Here is a 24,169-nt window from a genome sequence, read left to right on the forward strand (position 1 = left end):
GGGTGTCCGATTAGACATTTGTCGGAACCGGCCGGATCGGACCACTGTAGCATATATCCTCCATAAAACCGATTTTTCAGAAAAAGAGGATTTTTGTCATATCTTACTCAATTTAACAGATTGAAGCTTCAAACTTCACCACATAATTTCGCATATTGCACATATGTTTGCCTGAAAAGATTGATGAGATCGGTCGTATATATATTATATATCCCCCACAACCGATTGTTCAGATAAGAAACTTTTCATAATTACTGCCCTATTTTAAGAGCTAGAGGCTTCAAATTTCAACGAATGCTTACGTATATAGCATATATTGTTTTCTGAAAAATCGTAAAGATCGGTGGTATATATAGTATATATATGGTGGTATATATAGTTTATATATATAGTATATATATATATTTTCGCAATGTTAGCCACATTTTTGCAGCTATAAGATTCAAATTTCACCGAATGATTACGTATATGGCATATATTGTTGTCTGAAAAAATCATAGAGACCGATGGTATATATAGTAAACTAGTAGACCCGGCAGATGTTGTTCTGCCCTAAATTTGGCCTATCTGCATATATTTTAATAAGCTTTTTCCGTCTAACTCGGCCCTACCCTTCTACACTTTTCCTAATCTTTTTATTCACTCCTCCCTCAGTCTTTTTCGCTTCATCTCCATCTTCGTCTCATTCTATCTCTTTCTAAGTCTCTTTCTCTCTTTTCTCTTCTCTCAAGTTTTTCTCCTTCTTTATCCCTTATTGCCAGTCCCAGAGGGTGGCATGTATTTTGTTCGAGTCCCATTCCGAGTCTCAGTAACAGTCCCACTCCAAGTCTCATTCTCAGTCCCAGTCGTAGTCCTAATCCCAGTCCGTCTCTGGTATACTTCGCGGAAAAAAGCATCGTAAGTACTAATATAGGCAAATTTATATAAGACATTTCAGCAAATTTAATAGGACGTATGTAAATAGGTACGTGGGTATTATTAATTCTTGTCTATATTTCAGCTTCGCATTCATATTTATCAGTTTTGCAAGGCTGATGCGACTAAGTCGAATATCACAATGAACTTTAGAGCTCTCATCAACAGCTTCAATTTGATACCCATAATATAAAAACACATTCTAGGTGTATACGTGTCCATGTTTTGGCCTATATCTCGAGACCGTAGTCACCCAGCGGCGCAAAGCTTACTCTGTACTAAAGCATACACATTCTACGTGTATACGGGTTCACGTTTTGGGCTATATCTCGAGACCTTAGCCTCCCAGTTTTATGAAAATTATCCTGTACTATAGCACTCATCAACAGTTTTCATTTAATATCCATACGGTATAACACATTCTAGGGTTACCCGGGTTCGCGTTTTGGGCTATATCTCGAGACCCTAGCCTCTCAGTTGTATGAAAATTATCCTGTACTATAGCACTCATCAACAGTTTTCATTTGATATCCATACTGTATAACACATTCTAGGGGTACCCGGGTTCATGTTTTGGGCTATATCTCGAGACCCTAGCCTCCCAGTTGCATGAAAATTATCCTGTACTATAGCACTCATCAACAGTTTTCATTTGATATCCATATTGTATAAACACATTCTAGGGGTACACGGGTCCACGTTTTTGGGCTATATCTCGAGACCCTAGCCTCCCAGTTGTGTAAAAATTATCCTGTACTATAGCACTCATCAACAGCTTTTATTCGATATCCATATTGTGCAAACACATTCTAGGGGTACCCGGATCTCTGTTTTGGGGTATATTTCGAGACCCTAGCCGCCCAGTTATATGAAAATTATCCCGTACTATAGCACTCGTCAACAACTTTCATTTGATATCCGTATTGTATAAACACATTCTAGGGGTACCAGGGTCCACGTTTTGGGCTATATCTCGAGACCCTATCCTCCCAGTTGTGTGAAAATTATTCTGTACTATAGCACTCGTCAACAACTTTCATTTGATATCCATATTGTATAACACATTCTAGGGGCACTCGGGTCCACGTTTTGGGCTATATCTCGAAACCCTAGCCTCCCAGTTGTATGAAAATTATCCCGTACTATAGCACTCGTCAACAACTTTCATTCGATATCCATATTTTATAAACACATTCTAGGGGTACCCGGGTTCACGTTTTGGGCTATATCTCGAGACCTTAGCCTCACAGTTTTATGAAAATTATCCTGTACTATAGCACTCATTAACAGCTTTCATTTGATATCCATATTGTATAAACACATTCTAGGGGTACCCGGGTCCACGTTTTGGGATATATCTCGAGACCCTAGCCTCCCAGTTGCATGAAAATTATCCTGTACTATAGCACTCATCAACAGTTTTCATTTGATATCCATATTGTATAAACACATTCTAGGGGTACCCAGGTTCACGTTTTGGGCTATATCTCGAGACCCTAGCCTCCCAGTTGCATGAAAATTATCCTGTACTATAGCACTCATCAACAGCTTTCATTTGATATCCATATTGTGCAAACACATTCTAGGGGTACCCGGGTCCACGTTTTGGGTTATATATCGAGACCCTATCCTCCCAGTTGTATGAAAATTATCCTATGCTATAGCACTCATCAACAGCTTTTATTTGATATCCACATTGTATAAACACATTCTATGTATACCTGGGTTCACGTTTTGGGCTATATCTCGAGACCTTAGCCTCCCAGTTTTATGAAAATTATCCTGTACTATAGCACTCATCAACAGCTTTCATTTGATATCCATATTGTATAAACACATTCTAGGTGTACCCGGATCCACGTTTTGGGCTATACCTCGAGAAACTGGTCACCCAGTTGTATGAAAATTAGCCTGTACTATAGCACTCATCAACAGGTTTCGTTTGATATCCATATTGTATAACACATTCTAGGGGTCCCGGGTCCACGTTTTTGGCGATATATCGAGACCCTAGCCTCACAGTTGTATAAAAATTATCCTGTACTATAGCACTTATCAACAGCTTTCATTTGACATCCGTATTGTATTAACACATTCTAGGGGTATCCGGGTCCACGTTTTGGCCTATATCTTGAGACCCTAGTCACCCAGGGGTATGAAAATTATCATGTACTATAGCACTCATCAACAGCTTTCATTTGATATCCATATTGTATAAACATATTCTAGGGGTACCCTGGTCCACGTTTTGATCTCAAGACCCTAGACACGTAGCGAAAAAAAGGTAGACGTTGGCCGATTTTCAGACCTACCCAATATGCTCACAAAATTTCATGAGAATCGGTTCAGCCGTTTCGGAGGAGCTCAGCCTCTAAAACCGTGACAGAAGAATTTTATATATTAGATATCTCATACAACCGATTGTTCAGATAAGAAACTTTGCGCAATTTCTGTCCCATTTTAATAGCTAGAAGCTTCAAATTTCACCAAATGCTTACGTGTATAGCATATATTGTTGTCTGAAAAATTCATAGAGATCGGTGGTATATATATTATATACCCCATATAAACCGTAATTTTTGCCCCTTTTTTACGGCTAGAAGCTTCAAAATTCATCAAGTGTCATCAAATAGTTACGTTTACGTCACATATTGTTGAAATACGTGATTCGTAGTCATAGTTTTTACACACAGACCACAAAAAACCTTAAACTTTGCATCCTCACACAAAGTACCTACCTGTTTTTTATTTAATATTTATCTTAAAAATAGTTTAAGTATGTAGATCTGTTCACTATATATTTCTTACCTTATACGTCCGATTATTCGGAGATTACGAACGGGATAATATTATTGTTCAGCCCTATTCATGAAAGGTATGAGCCTTCGGCACAGCCGAAGACAGTTCCGTTCTTACTTGTTTTTATTTAGTTTCGTTGATTGTAATCACGTATTGGTTACGGTCATTAATATTATAAAATTGTGGTTGCAACCATTTACAAAAACAATGACTTCCTTCTTTTTTCGTCATACTTATTATAATAAGTAGATAAAGAAATAAAGTTAGATTAGCTAACAGCAGTATCAAGCTGAAGTACAATAACTCATACACCTTCTTTTAAAAGGTTTGGGCCACTAATAAAATCAACACTTCGACACTGCTGTTACACAGTAAAACTTGGTCACAAACCATGGCAAAGGGGGCATCATAATAGCAGAGATTTGTTATAGAGCTATATGTTTTATGAAAAGTAGCTCCAGTAGGTTGGTTTACTGTAATGCCAACATTGCTTTGTTACTTACAAATATTTGGGCATCAGAGTTTAGACGCTTAGTTCTCATTATCGAAATACTATGCGCGCTTTTTCACTATTTGTTTTATGCCAACGTAAAACAAAAACACCGCTCATAAGGGTTGCGTTTGAAAAACTTTCACTTAGAAAATTCGAGGTACGTTGTAAATTTGCAGACCTTTTTTTTTAACCAATCACTTGCTACTGTATAGATTACGGCTTTTACAATGTCTTCAAATTTGTTACAATGTACTTGGGAACAATTACAACAATTTTCTCACCTCCTCTATTAACGACTATATGGTATTTTCTGAGGCTTTGCAAACTCAAGATCATCGCTTTTCCAATAAAAGTTTAGCAACCACGGCCGCTTTTTTTGATACGTCAATTTTCCAATGCCTACCTTCTTTCGATTAGTCAACGCTCTTAATAGTTTGACGGAGTTACTTCTTGAAAATTCGAAACTGCGTATTCCTTTGGTAACATTTTAAGACCCAGCCAGAAGAAAAAATAACCTTCGAAACATCTTGGTACATTTCACAAGCAATCGTTCGTTATTTTTGGCAGCTTAACGTGTATGTGGCTAAAAAAATCTTCTTCTTTCGCTACAACTCTTTGTTGCCTGCCGACAAATGGATTTCCGAAAAATGTTTGCCTATATTATTAACATAAATTTTTAGCTTATACTACCGAGAAAATTTTCAAAATTAAAATAATGAATTGAACGCTGCGAGAGATGGACAAATCATAATATTTCTGGTCGATGAAAATAGCCTCCCAGCTTGATCCGCGGGAAAAACTCAGAAAATGTCTTGCTCTGTAATAACTCTTCTCTAACTGTGGTGGCTCTTCTTATAAACGGCAGTTATGTTGCTTTTTTCTGAAATATATTTTTCTGCAAGAACCAAGCTCCAAATAAAAGACCTGTACCGTCTTGAATTTTTGATCTTACCAGTAGATAACTCTTGGTTCTAAATCAATTTTTTATAAGATAAAGTTAGGGTGGTCGTGAAAATTGTCAACTAAGTACTTACAGTAGTTTTACAAGCAACAGGTTGAAGTTAGTTTATAATTTTTAGTTAATAAAATAATCCAGCGGAAATATATAAATTTGATGAATTTTTGGTAAGTACTTAAAATGTAAATTTTCAAATTTGAGTAAATTGAAAGTAAAATATTGGAAAAAATAGATGATAATTTTTTCAAATGCAGTTCTTAATTATCGGTCTCATTATAGGGGCTCCAATTTTTGTAAATTGGCTGCACAAAAATTAGTTGCAACCGATATTTATTAATTGAAATTAGAGTTACATTTTGCAGCCCAAAACGTTTTTATTAAAGTAAAAAAGAAAAGCTTTTCAAAGTTAAAGAATTGTATATGACATATATAATAAGTTAGATATGCGTGTACGCAATTGGGGCTTTTTTTATATTAAAAAGCTATTCAAACACTATTTAGATTATCTGATACCAGTTTATTATTTCCCCACAATTGCTTTTTGGCAAAGAGTAGGCCAAGCATCAGTAGAAATAAGATAATATCAAATGTAATACATTTAATGTATGTATGTATATTTGTTAAAATTCAGCACAAGGAACTAAATTTACATGGATTTGTTTTGTTTTCAGTATTAATAAATACCATTTTTGTTATAATATCTTTCCTCATATTTTACCTGTCGTTCAAATCGACGATATTACTTGAGTCTTTCGCATTACTAACTATCGGCATGAATTAAAATCTATTTGAAACAAATAAAACTTTATTTTATACAAATACACAAATACATACACGCATACATACATTCATAACTTAACGTATATATGTTTAGATATAACAGCTCTTGGATTCTACAGTTTCATATATCACATTACAATGGCATGGCTTCATCTGCACGCTCGCTTCGGGATCCAAAGATTATAGAGCGCAAATATTTATGTGTCATGATGCTGTGCAGAAATGGACTAACTACATACACACAATCACTACACAAGCAGCGGATTCTAAACAAGTGAGGCCAGTTAAAGTAGAAATCTAAAAAATAAATAAAAAAAAGCATAATGAAACCAGCCACAATGTTGATGACGGCGACAAACGACGACAACTACCGCAACACTCCGGAAATCTCTACTGATGGGAGAAAATATGGCACGGTGAGATGCAATGTAGACAAAAGCAAACGAAGCGACTGGATGAAGCTGCTTTGTATAAACCAATTCTCATACGGACAGTCGGCTATATCCATATGTGCATAGTAGTGTTTTATATATCTGTACGTTTGCCACTCGTACGGTCAACCGGTCGTTAGGTCAGTTCGCTTTGTACAGAAGAAGAAGAACCATCTTTGTGACCTACCAACTCACTAACAGATGCCCGACTGACCAACTGTGCTTTCGTTGTGCATACTCTGAACTCAAATGCGGGAATCATTTTTACTCATTTCTTCTTTTACCAAAATTCTTACAGTACAAGTGAACATGTGTAGAAAAAAAATCAGTAAAAAAAAAGTATATCACAACAATAACAGTAAAAGGACCACATATGGCGAGAAGAGTATGAAAATGGCAACAATCATAAGAGGCACTAAAAAGGTTTGTTTATGTATATTTGTATAAAACAGCAGGTTTAAGTTGTTTAAGGGAGTGTCATTGTGCTTAGAGTTAAGATGGTTCTCCATACAAACTTTTGCCGATTTAAGGGCAATTTAACACGTTAGCTATCAAACGAGATATACCTAGAGGGTTTTTGATGAAATAAAATATAGAAAAAGACATGAAAAACTAAGTACCCACTCATGGAGTTCGATGTGCAAGCATACAGCTATGCGCCTTGAAAAGAAATTTTTTTGAGATAACAACAGTTATCCAATCCTGACCTTACCAGTTATAAATATAGTGCGTCATTTTAGCGCTAAAACTAGAGAAATTGTAGTTTTACTATTGGCTTGTTATCAGTACCGAATTTCTACCTTCAAGTTATCGGATTATTTTCGGCTTGTCATCGCCGAACCCTTATCGACGTACTACAGACGAAAACTAAACGAGCTCAGACCAAAGTATGAGTTTTCGATAACAAATCGATAGCAAATCGAAACATAGTGGTTATACTACCACAAAAAAATTAATAGTTTCACGATCGAAAAATTTTCAATAAAAAGACATTAACTTTTCGAAATAAACTCGATAGCTTTCAAGTGAATAACTTTTTCGTAAGAAAATTTGTAACAATACCATGCAAAACCGATACATTTTCGATGACAAACCCTTTTGATAAAATATCAATAATTTTTTCAAAGCCTTTCGATTTAAAATCGATTACTTTTCAATAACTTATCGATAACTTTTTGTTAAGTATTCGATAATTTTGTATATAGTAAATCGATGAATTTTCGAAAAACATATTTCTAACATTTTGATTGCGAATCGATAGCTTTTTTTCAAAAAATATATTGTCAGGTTAGGTTTAACTGGCTGGTATAGACTGAGTGAGTTAAGAAGTTTGCTCAACAATGAATTTGATAAACTCCTTTCAGAAATCAGAACCTCTGTTATAAAATAATTCCACTCTCTTGGAAAATACTAGAAGTTTTTTGTTGCACTCCCAATAGCTGGAGTCTTAGCTTTGCGGGCGTAGAAGGCAATGTCAATTCTGAATATTCTACATACCTACAAGCCCCTTTTTTCAATGAAAATAGTAATTTTGTTAATCCTGTTCGACACTCACTTAGTTCCAACACTTTCCTGCTTGGTCGATCATGTTCAGCTCTCTCCTTCGTTTAGTCTCTGCGTTACAGGCTTCGAGCAATGTATTCTTTTTAGCTAACTCATCCACCTTTTAATTTCCGTCTATTTATATATGATCAAGTACCCATAATAGATACACATTTTTTCCTATCTCGGTTCTCTCCAGGGATTGCTTACACTTTAACACACCTTTATAACTTGCGTTAGGCGAGGTTATAGTCTTGCTTGCTGGCTGGTTATCAATTTTAAAACTGACGCTATTTCTCCAGTTTTTCGACTGCTTTAGTCACGGCTACTATCTTTGCCTGAAAAAAAAAACTATAGTGATCCGGAAGCTTGTAGGTTTTATTTATTTCCAGAACAGCGCAGTATACCGCAGACCCCACCACTGCCATTACTTTGGAAGCACCGGTATATGAGTGTATCACCCGAGAAACTTTGATTATTTGTTTATTAATTTTTGGTAAGATTACCTCTGCTGTGGCTTAATTCAACCATTAAACGAGCTCTTTTACTTGATACCCACGCCTATTTTGAGTTGTCGTTTTCTTGGCATAGCACTAGCTCTATAAGCCCTTTTGTTTATTTTTAAAGAAGGTAGATTATTTTGTGCGCACAACAATATAGAACCGAAAGCGCCAGATTCAAATGAGACCTCAAAACATCTTGCCGATTATTTCGGTGCATTTATCCTTGAATTCCCTTTTCCTCTAAGCTATAACGATAGGACAAATATTTTTATAACAATTCATTTCAATCTAGTAAAGTGCTTCTTAAATTGTCACTAAAAGATTTAGTTTTAGAATAGTCATTCATTCGCACCATACTTCCTTACTTACTTAATTGGCGCTTAACCGTCTAAACGGTTATGGCCGTCCAACAAGGCGCGCCAGTCGCTCCTTCGCTCCGCCAACCGGCGCCAATTGGTTACACCAAGGGAGTTTAAATCGTTTTCCACCTGGTCCTTCCAACGGAGTGGGGGCCGCCCTCTACCTCTGCTTCCATAGGCGGGTTCCGATAGAAACACTTTCTTGGCCGGAGCATCATCTTTCATTCGCATAACATGGCGTAGCCAGCGCAGCCGCTGCGTTTTAATTCGCTGGACTATGTTGATGTCTGCGTATAGCTCGTACAGCTCATCATTAAATCTTCTTCGGTACTCGCCATCGCCAACGCGTAGAGGTCCATAAATCTTTCGAAGAACTTTTCTTTCGAACACTCCCAAAGCCGCTTCATCTGCTGTTGTCATGGTCCATGCTTCTGCCCCATATAGCAGGACGGGTACGATAAGTGACTTGTAGAGTATGATTTTCGTTCGCCGAGAGAGGACTTTACTTTTCAATTGCCTACCTAGTCCAAAGTAGCATTTATTGGCAAGATTGATTCTTCGCTGGATTTCAGTGCTGATGTTGTTGCCAGTGTTGATGCTGGTTCCCAAATAAACGAAGTCTTTTACTATTTCGAAATTATGGCTGCCAACAGTAGCGTGGTTGCCAAGGCGCATATGCGCTGACTCTTTGCTCGATGACAGCAGGTACTTCGTTTTGTCCTCATTAACCATCAAACCCATCTTTACCGCTTCTTTTTCCAGCTTGGAGTAAGCAGAACTAACAGCGCGGGTGTTTAGGCCGATGATATCAATGTCATCAGCATATGCCAGTAATTGCACGCTTTTATAGTATATTGTTCCAGTGCGGTTAAGTTCTGCAGCTAGTATAATTTTCTCCAGCATCAAATTAAAGAAATCGCACGATAGGGGGTCACCCTGTCTGAAACCTCGTTTAGTTTCAAACGGCTCGGAGAGGTCCTTCCCAATTCTGACTGAGCTGATGGTGTTGCTCAACGTCATTTTGCACAGCCGTATAAGTTTTGCGGGGAAACCAAATTCAGACATAGCGGCATATAGGCAGCTCCTTTTCGTGCTGTCGAAGGCGGCTTTAAAGTCGACGAAGAGGTGATGTGTGTCGATTCTCTTTTCACGGGTTTTTTCCAAGATTTGGCGCATTGTGAAAATCTGGTCGATGGTAGATTTACCAGGTCTGAAGCCGCACTGATAAGGTCCAATCAGCCGGTTCACGGTGGGCTTCAATCTTTCGCACAATACACTTGAAAGGACCTTATATGCGATATTAAGAAGGCTGATTCCACGATAGTTGGTGCATTTTGCAGTATCACCCTACCACACCGAATGCCCTGGGTTCACACCCCAATTTTTCTAAGCGGGGTCGCCCCTCGGTAGTGTTTGGCAAGCACTCCGAGTGTATATCTGCCATGAAAGCTCTCAGTGAAAACTCATCTACCTCGCATATGCCGTTCGGAGTCGGCATAAAACAAGTAGGTCGCCTTCCGCCAATTTGTAGCAAAAATTAAAAAGGAGCACGACGCAAATTGGAAGAGAAGCTCGGTCTAAAATCTCTTCGGAGGTCATCGCGTCCAACATTTATTTTTTTTTATGAACAATGTGCAAACCATTTCCAGTTAAGGCGCTGCTCTGTCATTGTACAATTATATTTGTGACACAAATGCTGTCATTGCATTTTTATGCTTCAATGGCGATTTTAATTGCTGCGGAAAGCAATTGCCAGGAACATAGTAATCCTTCCACTTTACAGGCCAGCCAATGTAGTTAAAACAAAAAACATAAAAGTGTAAATTTCCATTTGGATGTTGTTGGTGTTGCTTTCATAAAAGTAGTTGCAATTTTTTTATTATGTACAGTCTCTTCTTTTTCCTAGAAATCTACATCCACATATTTATACACACATTTTTTAAATAGAATAGCATCGGGATCCTAAATGTTTGGTGTCAGTAGAAATTAACTATTTAATTTAAAACGAGAACGAGTGTTTGATCTGCTGATCCGGCAGACGTTGTTCTGTCCTAGCTTTTTGGTCTATCTGCATAACTTTTAAGTATTTTTGACCTCTTACTGTCCCTTCCCCTCCCTCCCCCTTTTCTTATCATTTTATTCACTATTCCCTCTGCCTTTCTCTTTTTCTGCGTTTCTCTCTCCCTCTCCGTCTTTTCCACTCCATCTATCTATATAACTCTATCTTCGCCTAACTCCCTTTCTCCTACTATTTTTCCTCTTCTCTCTAGTTCTTATTGTTCTTCTCCATTCCTTTTTCCAAATCCATGTCCCAGTCTGACTTTCATTCCTAGTCCCTGTCCCTGTCCCATCCCCATCCCCAGTCCCAGTACCAGTCCCAGTCCCAGTTCCAGTCCCAGTCCCAGTCCCAGTCCCAGTCCCAGTCCCAGTCCCAGTCCCAGTCCCAGTCCCAGTCCCAGTCCCAGTCCCAGTCCCAGTCCCAGTCCCAGTCCCAGTCCCAGTCCCAGTCCCTAGTCCCTAGTCCCAGTCCCAGTTCCAGTTCCATTCCCAGTCCCAGTTTCAGTCCCAGTCCCAGTCCCAGTCCCAGTCCCAGTCCCAGTCCCAGTCCCAGTCCCAGTCCCAGTCCCAGTCCCAGTCCCAGTCCCAGTCCCAGTCCCAGTCCCAGTCCCAGTCCCAGTCCCAGTCCCAGTCCCAGTCCCAGTCTCAGTCCCAGTCCCAGTCCCAGTCCCAGTCCCAGTCCCAGTCCTAGTCCCAGTCCCAGTCCCAGTCAAAATCCCAATCCCAGTCCCAGTCCCAGTTCCAGTCCCAGTGCCGCTCGCAGTCCCAGTCGCATTCCTTGCCCAATTCCCAGTCGTACCCTGCTCCATTTCCGAAAAAAGTGTCATAAATACTAATTTTAGGTAAATTAATCAAAGAACAGAATTTGTTCGACAAGATCGGTCCCTGGTCCTCTTCCCAGGAAAAAGGTATCGTAAATACTATTCTAGGTAAAGGGCTACTTACATACTAAATTTGAGGCAAATCGAATGGTGAATAGAATAGATCGGTCACTGGTCCACTCCCCTGAAAGAAACTTCACCGAAACGTTATCCTATATTTCAAGTTGGACAAAACTGCAAACGGTGTGCAAATTGGATTGAAATCGGTTTAGTAGCTTAGGAGTCCATCGCGGACAAACAACGTGAGGCGAAATGTATATAAATCAAGACCAGTCTTCAAAATTACATAAACATATACATCAAGTTTCATGACTGTCCCCCGATCAAAATGCATGCAATCAGATCGACGGCGTTTTGATAGGTGTGCGCACGATGAGAGCACCTAACATTGATAAGATCACGAACTCGTCGCAGCTAACATACGGGCTCGCCTCCGCGTGGCTAAAAGCATGGAACAAAAAACACACGGAAATCGAGACGGCAACAGACTGCAATCACTAGAGACTGCCAGTGTTTTCTCAAGTTGCCTCTCACCTCTCGCAACAAGAAGAGCACGTAAATACTAGCGTTAGCTGAAAAAGGAAAAGACACGCCTTTACAGCAGAAAAAAGGAGAGGCAAGAGATATGAGAGTGATGGGTAGGAGTAACTAGCCACCAGGAGTATCGATCGCGAATTTTACTAAAAAATTGATCGACAGTCGGATGGTTTTAGATCCGGAGCAAACTCTTGTAAGAACGAAAAGGCAACCTTGTATCCGTTATTCAGAGAGTACTTTTACTATGGAGGGAACACTTCCTGGCTCACTCAAATGGAGAAAATGAAGACAGTGATGTATAGCATAGGTATGATTACCCCAATCCTGCTGTTGATGATGATGGGATTAATATCCCCCCAACTGATTATGACGAAGTTAGAATAGCAATAACCAGATTTAAAAACAACAAGACCGCGAGCGCTGACGGATTGGATGTTAAGCTATTTAAATGTGGGGTCGAGGAGTACGCATCAGATTCTTTGCAAAATATGTTCGGACGTGTGCATGCCTTACGATTGGAATCAAAGTGTTCTTTACCCAGTCTACAAGAAAATCCGCTAGCTATGGCCGAATCAGCCTTCCATATATTAAACATGAATCAAGACGCTTCTAACTAAATTTCGTAAAGTTTTAAATTGCAGTATTTATTCGCATACCTTCATATATTCGTTCCACTTTAATTCGCTTAGGTAACTATAATTGTTATTCATTCTCATATATACTTTTCGTGCAACGAATTTAGTATTCTAATTCATAAAATCTTAGTGCATTCATTTTAAATTCTATTTACGCGCGAATTCGTTGAACCAAATCTGCTGTGAAAAAGGCAGAGTTGAGCAAATATAACACTTACAGCGCAAAACTGCTTGTCCAAATGAGGCGAAAACAACTTGAAATTTCCAAGTAAAACGTACACAAATTGGCAAGAGAGAAATGGAAGGAAAAAAATTCAAATTCGGCATTTACAATTTGCAAAACCACATAGCGCTGAGTGTCGAGTAAACTTACTTTTGCTTTTCTCTTGTCCTTGCTGTGCCCCACCTCCACACTGAAAGTAAAACACCAAACAGTTTTGGATTGGGGACTAAAGTACATATATTTGGCGCAAATTTCCTTGGCACAATTTTTCGTTTGACAGCAAGTAAGCCAGTTTGAGGATTGCAAATCGCGAATATTTCATTGGACTTAGATGCTACTTTGGAAAAACTACATTTAAAAAAAGCTACAATAAAGCTTAAAAATTAAATTGAAACAATCCGATGCCCTTATATTGAACATATTTACACAAAAAATTGTTAGAAAATGTAAATATTATATCCACAGAACCGAAATATATCTTTTGTTTTGTTAATTTTTGTCTCTTCGCCTTTACATTTGATGGCCCAACCGCCATCCGCTAGGTAGAATTGTATTTACCATCAGCTGACTTATGGCATTTTCTTATAATAATGTTACCCTTTTTATTCCTATCAGGTCTCTCGTAAGTTTGCGTGCTCCGTTCATAAAATATTTCGCACTGAATAAGAGGCGCGATAACATAACCTACAACTTCAGCCTTTTTCCATAGCGCCAAGTGAGCTTGTCCAAAAGTTAAATTATGAGAGTGCAACATGAGGCTAACATTTTGTCCAGAAAAGAAAATTCCATTCTAATTTGGAGTAGTTAAACCGATAAGTCAATTAAGTATGAGGATATCCACCAAATTTGTTTATCGATTGAAGCTACTGATGCAAAATTGATTACATTGCACAAAGAATTTTCTACTACCCCTCAACAATTCAAAGATAGTGGAAAGTTTTTTCCACAAAAATAAAATGAAAAAAAACACTATAATAGAAACTAAAACAATGTACATAATCCCCAATTTGTTCTGATGAGCAATGCAACTCAGGGTAGATCTAATTACAATTACCGGTATTCGAGATAAAGACCAAAATGTGTACCATTCTTTTCAGATGAGTTGACGGTGCAATTCTCTGAAAATCGCACGATATTAGATAAGCTGGGGTTTAAACCCACATACGTATATGCCAGTTAATTCCCACCCTCCTTAACTACATTTGTGTGCAATACCTACTAACCCTGTACTAATCTATGTTATAGCAGATAAAATACAAATATGCGTGTGTGTTTATGATGTATATTGGAACTATTTTCCGTCATCCCTTGTCAAATTAATTTTAGAGATAAGCCGGCAGTTTCTGCGATTTTCCATCACCAGGAAAATGGAAAATCGTCCCAATATATCTCATTTATCCACCCTGTCGCAAAATCAACATGACAAAAGAAGTCATGTTGGTTAGTCTCCAACATCGTAGGTCAAGTGTCTATAAGCCCGCTGCATGATATTGTAACAAATTTAGTGAAATTCCGCTTATTTTACACATTCTACGAACGTTCGTATCGCTAAATGGTTAAACAAATAACTCCAAAATTTAATTATGCAAAATAGTCTTTATTAGACTACTTTGAAAGTACAATAACACTTATACATCGCAACCAATAGCGTGCTTAAATCAAACTGATTGCTCATGCATCAGCTGGTGCTGATTTTATACTCTTCGGTCTCCTCGTTTGCATATTTCTATATATTTCTATGCGCTTTTTCTTCTAGAATTTACTACTTATTTACCGGCTATAAACTCACCAGCTATAAACTACAGATGCACGTTTATAGCTTCTCGTATAGCAATATGCGCTATGATTGCATATTTTTGTGAGTATCTCAGATATGTGCATGTGTATGTGTGAGAACTACTTTGCTGATGATTGCTCCCTTTTGTGAGTATCTCTCCGTTGCTGTAGGTACATATCTGTAGACATAATGATTGATTTGTTTATGTAGATACAAGTGACTGCTTAGTATCGGCTTAGAGATGATAGTATGCCTTAGCGTTGCTAATATTCATCACACTGCCCTCCACCTAAGTCTGATCGTCTCGATCAGACAAATCTCTCGATCTAACCGCTGCTAGCATCTCCAAATAAACCACCCTTCTATTTCGTGGTTTCCCAATGGTTTGTATGCATTAGATGGTATCATTGATCTTCTTCACAACTTTGTACGGGCCTTCCCAACTGCACCAAAATTTGGATGGAACACCTTTCCGCTGATGAGGGTTTTATAGCAGTACCAAATCTCCCTCCCGGAAATCTTCCGAAATATTATACTTTTCGTACCTGTGTTTCATACCAGTACTCATTATCCTGGATAGTTCCCTCGCACTCTGTTTTTTGGCCAATGAACTACTTCGTAGAGCTTGCGCTTGACGGTTTGGCTTCACATAGTCAGTACAGTTCCCACGTTTCACAAAAGTAGTGCGCCCTAGCTTGAAACTACCCTCGCACTCTTTCTGGGAAATTCTCTCCTTCATTTTTATGCGTCCATTGGATTTTGTCAATGCTAGTGTTTCTCTCGCAGGTACTTTTGATTTCGCTTTATTTGCCCTATTAGATCCATCAATCTTTGCCCGATCTACTGCTTTTGACTACGGTGGTCTTTGCTGAATCTCCTCTACCAGCACTCGCTTACTGCTTAACCCTTTCTCCAAACTGAAGTTAATGGTATATCCTAGTTATTATAGCGCATAATCCTTCTCTGCATGTCGATCCTGATGTCATAGTCAACTAAGAAGTCCATTCCCAATATGACTTCATCAACAATCTCCGCCACAACGAATCGTGACCTTTCCAATTAATACCTCACATACCAATTCTCCCTGGACTTGGTTATATTCGTCAGTGACCGTACGCAACATTGCTCCAGGTAATGGCTTTATTCTCCTGTTGAACAAATCAGACCGGAATAAGGAATGAGATGCGCCAGTATATACAGTCAGTACACGCCCTTTGCCGTCCACATTTCCTCTGACGGCAAGACTGCTTGATTTCCTTCCAATTTGCGACACAGATATCACAGGACATGCAGTAGCTGGAGCTAGCGCTCGATTTCTACATCTTACTCTCTCTTGCTCATCCCCTTTGCTTAGCTTTGTTATTAAGACCACCATGACGTGCAATGTGACCAGGCTTCCTGCATTTGAAGCATTAATAACTCCTTCACTCCGCTTTTGCGATCCTTTCAGCGCCTCCAATATTGTGTTCACCCAGTCTGGCCTTTCCACTTCCACACAGCGTGCTTTGAAAACTGGCTTACACAGAAGCGACGCTATTTCCTGAGTTAGTTCATGGGATACCGTTTCAGCAAATGCTGGCTTTGGGTTCGCATATGTAGCTCATTTCGTTTCGACATCCCGTATAACTTTTATAAAGCTCTGAATTTTAACCCTCTCGGTGTATTCCACGGGTGCGTCTGCATTTGCGAGATGAGCCAATCTTTCAACATCCGACGCAAACTCCTGCAAAGTCTCACTCGCTTTTTGCAAACGGTTTTGCAACTATATTTGGTATATCTGTTTCCTGTATTCGCTTCTGTGTCGCCTCTCTACAGTGCTCATTAATGTTTCGTAGTTGTTCCGTTCGTACTCTGGAATTGTCTGTATGATTTCAGATGCAGGCCCTTTCAGTGCCACGAACAGAGCAACAACTTTATCTTCTGCATTACAGATGTTCACTGCTGCTGTCTTCTCGTGCTGTAGCTTAAAGACCTGGAAAGGGACAGAACCGTCAAAAGATGGAGTTTTTACCTTGTTGTTGTTGTTGCTGTTGTTGCAGTGCTTCGCCCCATCCAATAGCTGCGACCAATCACAAATTGTCATCAATATCCTCTAACGGGAGTCCAAGGAAACTTGCTGTTTCAACAGGGGTGGACCATAATGAGAGGGTTGTTAGAGGGCTTGGTTCCACACTACAATTAAAGAGACCGTTGGTGTCATGTGAGGACACATTGCAAGAGGGGCATACATTTTGTATGTCGGGGTTGATTCTGGATAGGTAAGAGTTTAACCTGTTACAGTATCCAGATCGAAGTTGAGCTGGGGTGACTCGCGTTTCCCTGGGGAGTATGCGTTCCTCTTCCGCAAGTTTTGGGTACTGTTCTTTGAGTACTGGATTCACCAGGCCATTCCTGGCATAAAGGTTCCTCGCATGTTTGTAGAGTTCGCTGAGGACCTGCTTGTGTTTTTTTGCTTCATACGGCTGAGTTCTCAGGTGCCGTATTTCCTCAAAATGCTTACAGAGATGACTTCTTAAGTCCCTAGGCGGTGTTGGCTCATCAATCAAATGTCTGTTGGGATGCCCAGGTTTCAGGGTATTCAACAGGAACTGTTTGGTTAGCATCTCATTTCTCTCCCTGATGGGGAGTATTCTCGCCTCATTATGTAGATGGTGTTCTGGGGACATAAGAAAACAGCCCGTTGCGGTTTTGAGCGCAGTATTTTGGCAGGCCTGTAGCTTCTTCCACTGCGTAGTTTTTAGACTTGGCGACCATATAGGGGACGCGTAGCACGCAGACGGCTGGCCAATTGCTTTTTATGTGGTAATGAGCGTTTCTTTGTATTTTCCCCAAGTATTGCCAGCAATAAATTTGAGGATTTTATTACGGCTCTGGGTTTTCGGTACATTTGCGGCTGCATGCACATCAAAATATTGATCCTAATCAAACGTCACACCAAAGATTTTGGGGTGTATGACAGTCGGTAGCGTAGTGCCATCGACGTGGATGTTCAAATTGGTCGACATTTGGGACGTCAATGTTGAAAATAAGGTCGCGGAGGATTTAGTCGGTGATAACGCCAGGTTTCGCGAGGCGAAAAAACTGGAGAGGTCAGGGAGCTAGCCGTTTATTCTGTTGCAAAGCTCATCGATCTGCGGACCTGGGCCTGTGGCCATTATTGTGCAGTAATTGGCGTACGAAACGATAGTCACTCCTTCTGGTGGCGAAGGTAGCTTTGATATGTAAAAGTTAAACAAATGTGGGGATAGGACACCACCCTGTGGCACCCCTTGTTTAATTCTTCTTGGTTTAGGAGACTCGTTTCTAATTTGCACCGATGTCTGCCAACCACCCAGATAATTTGCGGTCCAATTTTTAAGACATGGGGGAAGGGTATACCCTTCCAGGTCTTGCAGTAACGTGCCATAATTGACCGTATCAAAAGCTTTTGATAGGTCTAGCGCAACGAGTGCTGTTCTATGGTGGGGCTTTTTATTTAAACCGCAATTTATCTGAGTGCTAATGGCATTCAGCGCAATGGCAGTGCTATGGAGTTCTCTAAATCCATGCTGATGGCCGGCTAGGTGTAAATTTTCTTTAGAGTAGGGGAGCAAAATGGATTCAAGCGTCTTGGCTACTAGCGATAGGAGATATATTGGGCGATATGAGTCTCCTATGTTAGCTGGTTTCCCAGGCTTTAGTAGCGGGACCATCGTGGCCATTTTTCATTTTTCGGGAATGACAAAGGTGGAAAGAGACAAGTTGGAGACATGCGCTAAATATTTGAAATCCTCTTTCCCTAGGCTTTTAGGCATCGGCATGGCTATTCCGTCTGAGCCCACTGCTTTGGATGGTTTAGCATGACCGATGGTTTCCTCACCTATGTGGTGGTGATGGTAATTGGAGACGCGCTGAATTTATGTTAATGTGCGCGTCTGTGGCTCTCCGTCTATCTTTGTCGACCGTAGAATGCATTATATATTGTCGGCAGAAAGCGCTCGCGCATTGTTTCGCATCCGACAGCACTTTATCGAAAGGAGATGGAAATTTTGTCATTGCTTAGACTGATTCGATAGAGATTTTACGGTGGACCAAAGTTTACCTACACCAGCAAAGAAGTTACAACCGCTAAGGTGCTCCTCCCATTTCGCCCGCTTGTGTTTATCCACAAGCATTCGGATGCGTTGGTTCATATCCCCTATTTGGGGGTCGCCGGGATCGAGCTGTCTTATAAGGTCACGCTCTCTATCTAAGTTTGCGGCCTCCGCCGGAAAATGAGGCCGAATTTGGGAATTCTACCCGCGGGAATGAAGCGAGTCGAGGCAGGTTCAATGAACTTGCAGAAAGCACCCTCCCTTTGGCGAGAATCAGTTGGGATAGGGAGGGCAGTAAAGCAGTTGTCTGTAAAGGATTTGCATTCGTCCCACTTTCCTTTTTTGAAGTTTATGAAAGTGCGTTTTTCTGTGATGATGAAGTCGGCGGTACGCTCGGGCAAAATAAGTATATGCAGGTGGTCGAATACCAATGTTACCATCGGCTGCCAGTTGACGCAATTTACGACTCCTGCGCTCACGATTGATATATCCGGCGAACTGTGACAGCTTCATACCACACGTGTGGAGGCGTCTCCGTTTATTGTGCAGAACGTCGTTTCTTCTATTTGATCCGCCAGCATCTCACACCTAATCTATGCCTGCAAGTTTAAATGCCATAGATCGTGATGGGCATTGAAATCGCCCAAGATAATGCGATTATTGCCATTGAGTAAGGCACTGAATTAGGGCGGTATCCACTGGGGCAACAGGTGAGAGGAGGGATGTAGATGTTGGTGATTTCTAGGTTTGCATCGCCTGACCGGACAGATAAGCCTTAACGTTCTAAGACACTGCCGCCTCCATTTCCGCTCACGCGATCTTTTCCGTGGACATCATACCCAGGACAGGTCTTCAGAACAGATCTAGCTGTGAGTTTAGTCTCTTGAGTCGCAGCAATGCGGATGTTGTGCCGCTTCTTGAAATCGATTGAAATCCATTACAGTTTAACTGCAGAATTCTGAAGTGCAACTGGGGAGACGTCGTCACTCTGGGATTAAGTGACGGACTGCCGTCGTGGAGACCAGAACATCCAGGAAAGTATCACCGTCCAAGGCAGGAGCTGCATTGGGTGGATGTCGCAAACATATATATTCTGTGCTGGCAAACGGTGCAAAAGGAGGTAGGGACTAAGTCCCTGACCTACACGATTGCTGCCGCAAAAGAGATGGAGAGAAAACGGGGGCAGGGGATGCTGCCCGGTATTGCTTCCAACTCTACTACGGAGATCGTAGGTGTGACTGGAAGCAGCCGGGCGCACTAAGGCGTAGACTACGAAACGCCCTTGGGCGTGAACAGCAAGGAGCCACAAAAGATTTATAGAAGTTACGTGGACGTCTGGTTCTGGGATCTAGCCCAGAACAACCTGTCCGATGCAAACATTCTTTACTCGAGACACACTAACAAGAGTATGACCGTCCTAAAAAGATTCTTTTCCTGCAAACACAGCAAAACCATTTCTCAGGACCGGGGTCAGGAGGCGGACCTGCATTGGATTCGATACCTTCCCCGAGCAAGAGAATAGGAGCTGCTGGGAGGATAACAATTTGTGGAGAGGTGCAACAAATTAAATGGGGTTACACTGAAATGACAGTGGTCGGGAAAAATCCCGAGTCGCTCCGGTACATAGTATCGACTGCCTTGGGAATCGCTGAGTTTTTACCTTCGTATTACTCGCTGAAGCAGTCTGGCGATTAAGTTGCAATTCCTGTATACAACCTCTCAAAACATCCACCTCTGCCTGGCATTTTTCTTCAAACTGTATTATTTTTTCGTCCATGCGCGCTTCGAGTTTTGATGATATACGCGCCTCTTATGTTTCTAGTTGAACTGTTATGCGTGTCTCTTGCTCTTTCAGTTGAGTTGCCATATATGTCTTTTGTTCTTCCAGCTGTGATGAAATTTGTGTTTCATTTGCTTCAATCTACGGTTCTCCTGCGATTCCAGTTGGGATGACATTTGCGAAGACATTTCCTCCTGTGCTTCCAGTTGGGATGCTATACTTGTCTTCTTTTCTGCCAGTTGAGATGTTATATTTGTATTTTGTTCTTCCAGTTCAGATGATATTTCGGTTAATATTTGTTTCAAAACTGCTAATATCGCGTTAGTGTCAAACTTGCCAATGGATGCGGAGTCTCTATCTTCTCCTCCATTTTAGTCGCTGGCTCTTCCACATCAGGATAAAAGACATACTCATCCACATTAATTCCTTCCAACTCAATTAGCTCTCGTAGCCGTGCTTGAAGTTCGATCTTATTGCCGGTTGTATTCAATCCATGGCTCTCCAACTCCTTTTTCAGTTGCTGGATCCTCAGTTCACTTAACTTTGCCATGTCCTTGTTGTCCTCTGGAATTTATTCAACAATTCCTCTTCTGACACCAATTGTAACGAATTTAGTGAAACTCCGCTTATTTTACACCTTCTACGAACGTTCGTATCGCTAAATTGTTGAATAAATAACTCCAAAATTTAATTATGCAAAATGTTCTTTATCAGAGTACTTTGAAAGTACAATAACACTTATACATCGCAACCAATAGCGTGCTTAAATCAAACTGATTGCTCATGCCCCTGCTTTTATACCCTTCGGTTTCCTCGTTCGCATATCTCTAGGCGTTTCTTCTTCTAGAATTTTCTACTTGTTTACCAGCTATAAACTACAGATGCACGCTAATGCTTCTCACATAGCAATATGCGCGATTATTGCATACTTTTGTGAGTATATCAGATATATGCATGTGTATGTGTGATAACTACTTTGCTGATGATTGCATACTTTTTTGAGTATCTCTCCGCTGCTGTATGTACATATGTGATTGATTTGTTTATGTAGAAGTGACTGCTTAGTATCGGCTTATAGATGATACTATGCCTTAGTGTTGCTAATATTCGTCACAATACGAACAGGCATCAACGCGATTGCAACTCAATCACCGACGGTTGAAGATGACATGTCTCCAAACCGTGCCGAGTTAATGATAAGCCATCAAAGGTACATCCAAACATTGAAATTTTTTTTTTAATTTTTATATTTTATATAAATATTTTTTTTTTTAAGTTTGTTTGGTACTTTCGAACATATTTGCTTGTAAGACGGTTGGATAGACCTAGTATCCAATTCTTATCTACGATGCTATGACGATAATACTTTAATGCTCTAACGTTGTTTTTTTTGGTTAAACAGGACATGCCACCAATTCATGCCTTAGATTATTTTTGCAGTAAGAAAGATGTGTACCACTGAATGTACCTTTCAAATATTTTATTTACGAGTTGCTGAACAAAATCAGCACTGATTGTACAAAAATAAATAAATTCTAATTTACCAGGAAGGATTATCCAGCTTAATTAAAAGAATCAAACTTGATTGCATATTTTGTGACTGTAAAATTTTAAATCTACAATCAACTTAAAATCAAATATTGCAACCATATCTTATTGTTTTTGCGATTATAAAAAACGCAATCTTCAATAAACTTGATTTCAATGAATTAAAAGACGCAGTCAAAGACAGTGGTTTGGGAGATATCCATCTATATATATATATAAATTTTGTCCATGCTGAACAAACACTGCCATCATGTACGGTATTCGTTAAAACAAAATTTAACAAATAAAAATTATTTATTGTTTTCTGAGATTAATTGCAATAACAGTTTTTGTATAATCAATGATTGTAGCTGAGGCATGCTCTCAATCAATGATTGTGAATATAACAGTTTAAAATCGCTTGTTTTTATGTGATTGCTATTACTTTGCGATACATGATTGCAATCAATGATTGTATGAGAAACGAGATTGTGATCGAATACATACAAATAATATTAGAGTCTAATTTTTTACAATCAATGATTGTACAATCAACGATTGCAAACAAATCAAGTATACAGAAGTGATTGTATATATAAATTTTACTTCCTTATCTAATTTGCTTAACCCTTTTAATGGTTATGGCCGTCCAGAACGGCGCTTCTTCCCTCTGCCAACGGACGCCAGCTGGTCACACCAAGAGAGTAAAAATCGTTTTCCACCTTTTCCTTCTAGCAGAGTGGAGGCAGCCCTCTTCCTGTACTTCCATAGGATTTTTCCGGTAAAACCCGCAACAAAAATAAATAAGGCAATCAGATATAAATCAAATCAAATGTTATTGCAACATTTGTTGTACTTTTTGATTACTGCTTAGCCAGTCACGTCAGCAAAATTGATTATGTGTTCCTCACTTCACTGTATCAACTCAGTGGAGGACTTACCTGTATCTTCTACAAACTACGGTTATACCCAAGATGTTTGGTCTAGTGTCTTAGTGGTGCTATTATTTGGAGTATACCAGATCAGTATCCGGCACAGTATCTTTCAATATCAGTTAAACTCCCTAACCTTCGCTAAAAAAGGAAAAGAAGACAAAACACGGGAGTCGAGAGGAATGCTTTTGAAGCTCATACTGTTCGTCACTCAACGTAGCTGGTAAAACGTAAAGGCCCATAAGTATTACGGAACGTAGGGATAAAACTCGTGACTTTGTTAGATCTAGGTAAGACTTTACTTATAACATAATACTCAATCTAAAGTTGCTCTTTTGGCAAAAATTATTCTCTGACGGATTTTCACTCTGGTATGGTTTCGCTACTGATGCCTTGTCTCATAAAGTTGAAGCTTTTCATGGCTTTGAATTAATATTCGCCAACAGTGTATAGCCTGTCAAGGTGCAAAATAGCTGAAACTTTATTTGACGAAAGCAGGAATCTCTTTCGTGTTATCCCCTTATTTGACTTCTAACTCAAGCCAGAACAGACAGTAGTTAAATATCCTTAATTTTTATACTCAGTTGAGCAGAGCTCACAGAGTATATTAAGTTTGATTGGATAACGGTTGGTTGTACATATATAAAGGAATCGAGATAGATATAGACTTCCATATATCAAAATAATCAGGATCGAAAAAAATTTGATTGAGCCATGTCCGTCCGTCCGTCCGTCCGTCCGTCCGTCCGTCCGTCCGTCCGCCCGTTAACACGATAACTTGAGTAAATTTTGAGGTATCTTGATGAAATTTGGTATGTAGGTTCCTGAGCACTCATCTCAGATTGCTATTTAAAATGAACGATATCGGACTATAACCACGCCCACTTTTTTGATATCGAAAATTTCGAAAAACCGAAAAGGTGCGATAACTCATTACAAAAGACAGATAAAGCGACGAAACTTGGT

The sequence above is a fragment of the Eurosta solidaginis genome, chromosome 5 (assembly GCF_040869045.1).
Source record: "Eurosta solidaginis isolate ZX-2024a chromosome 5, ASM4086904v1, whole genome shotgun sequence".
NCBI classification, from domain to species: Eukaryota; Metazoa; Arthropoda; class Insecta; order Diptera; family Tephritidae; genus Eurosta; species Eurosta solidaginis.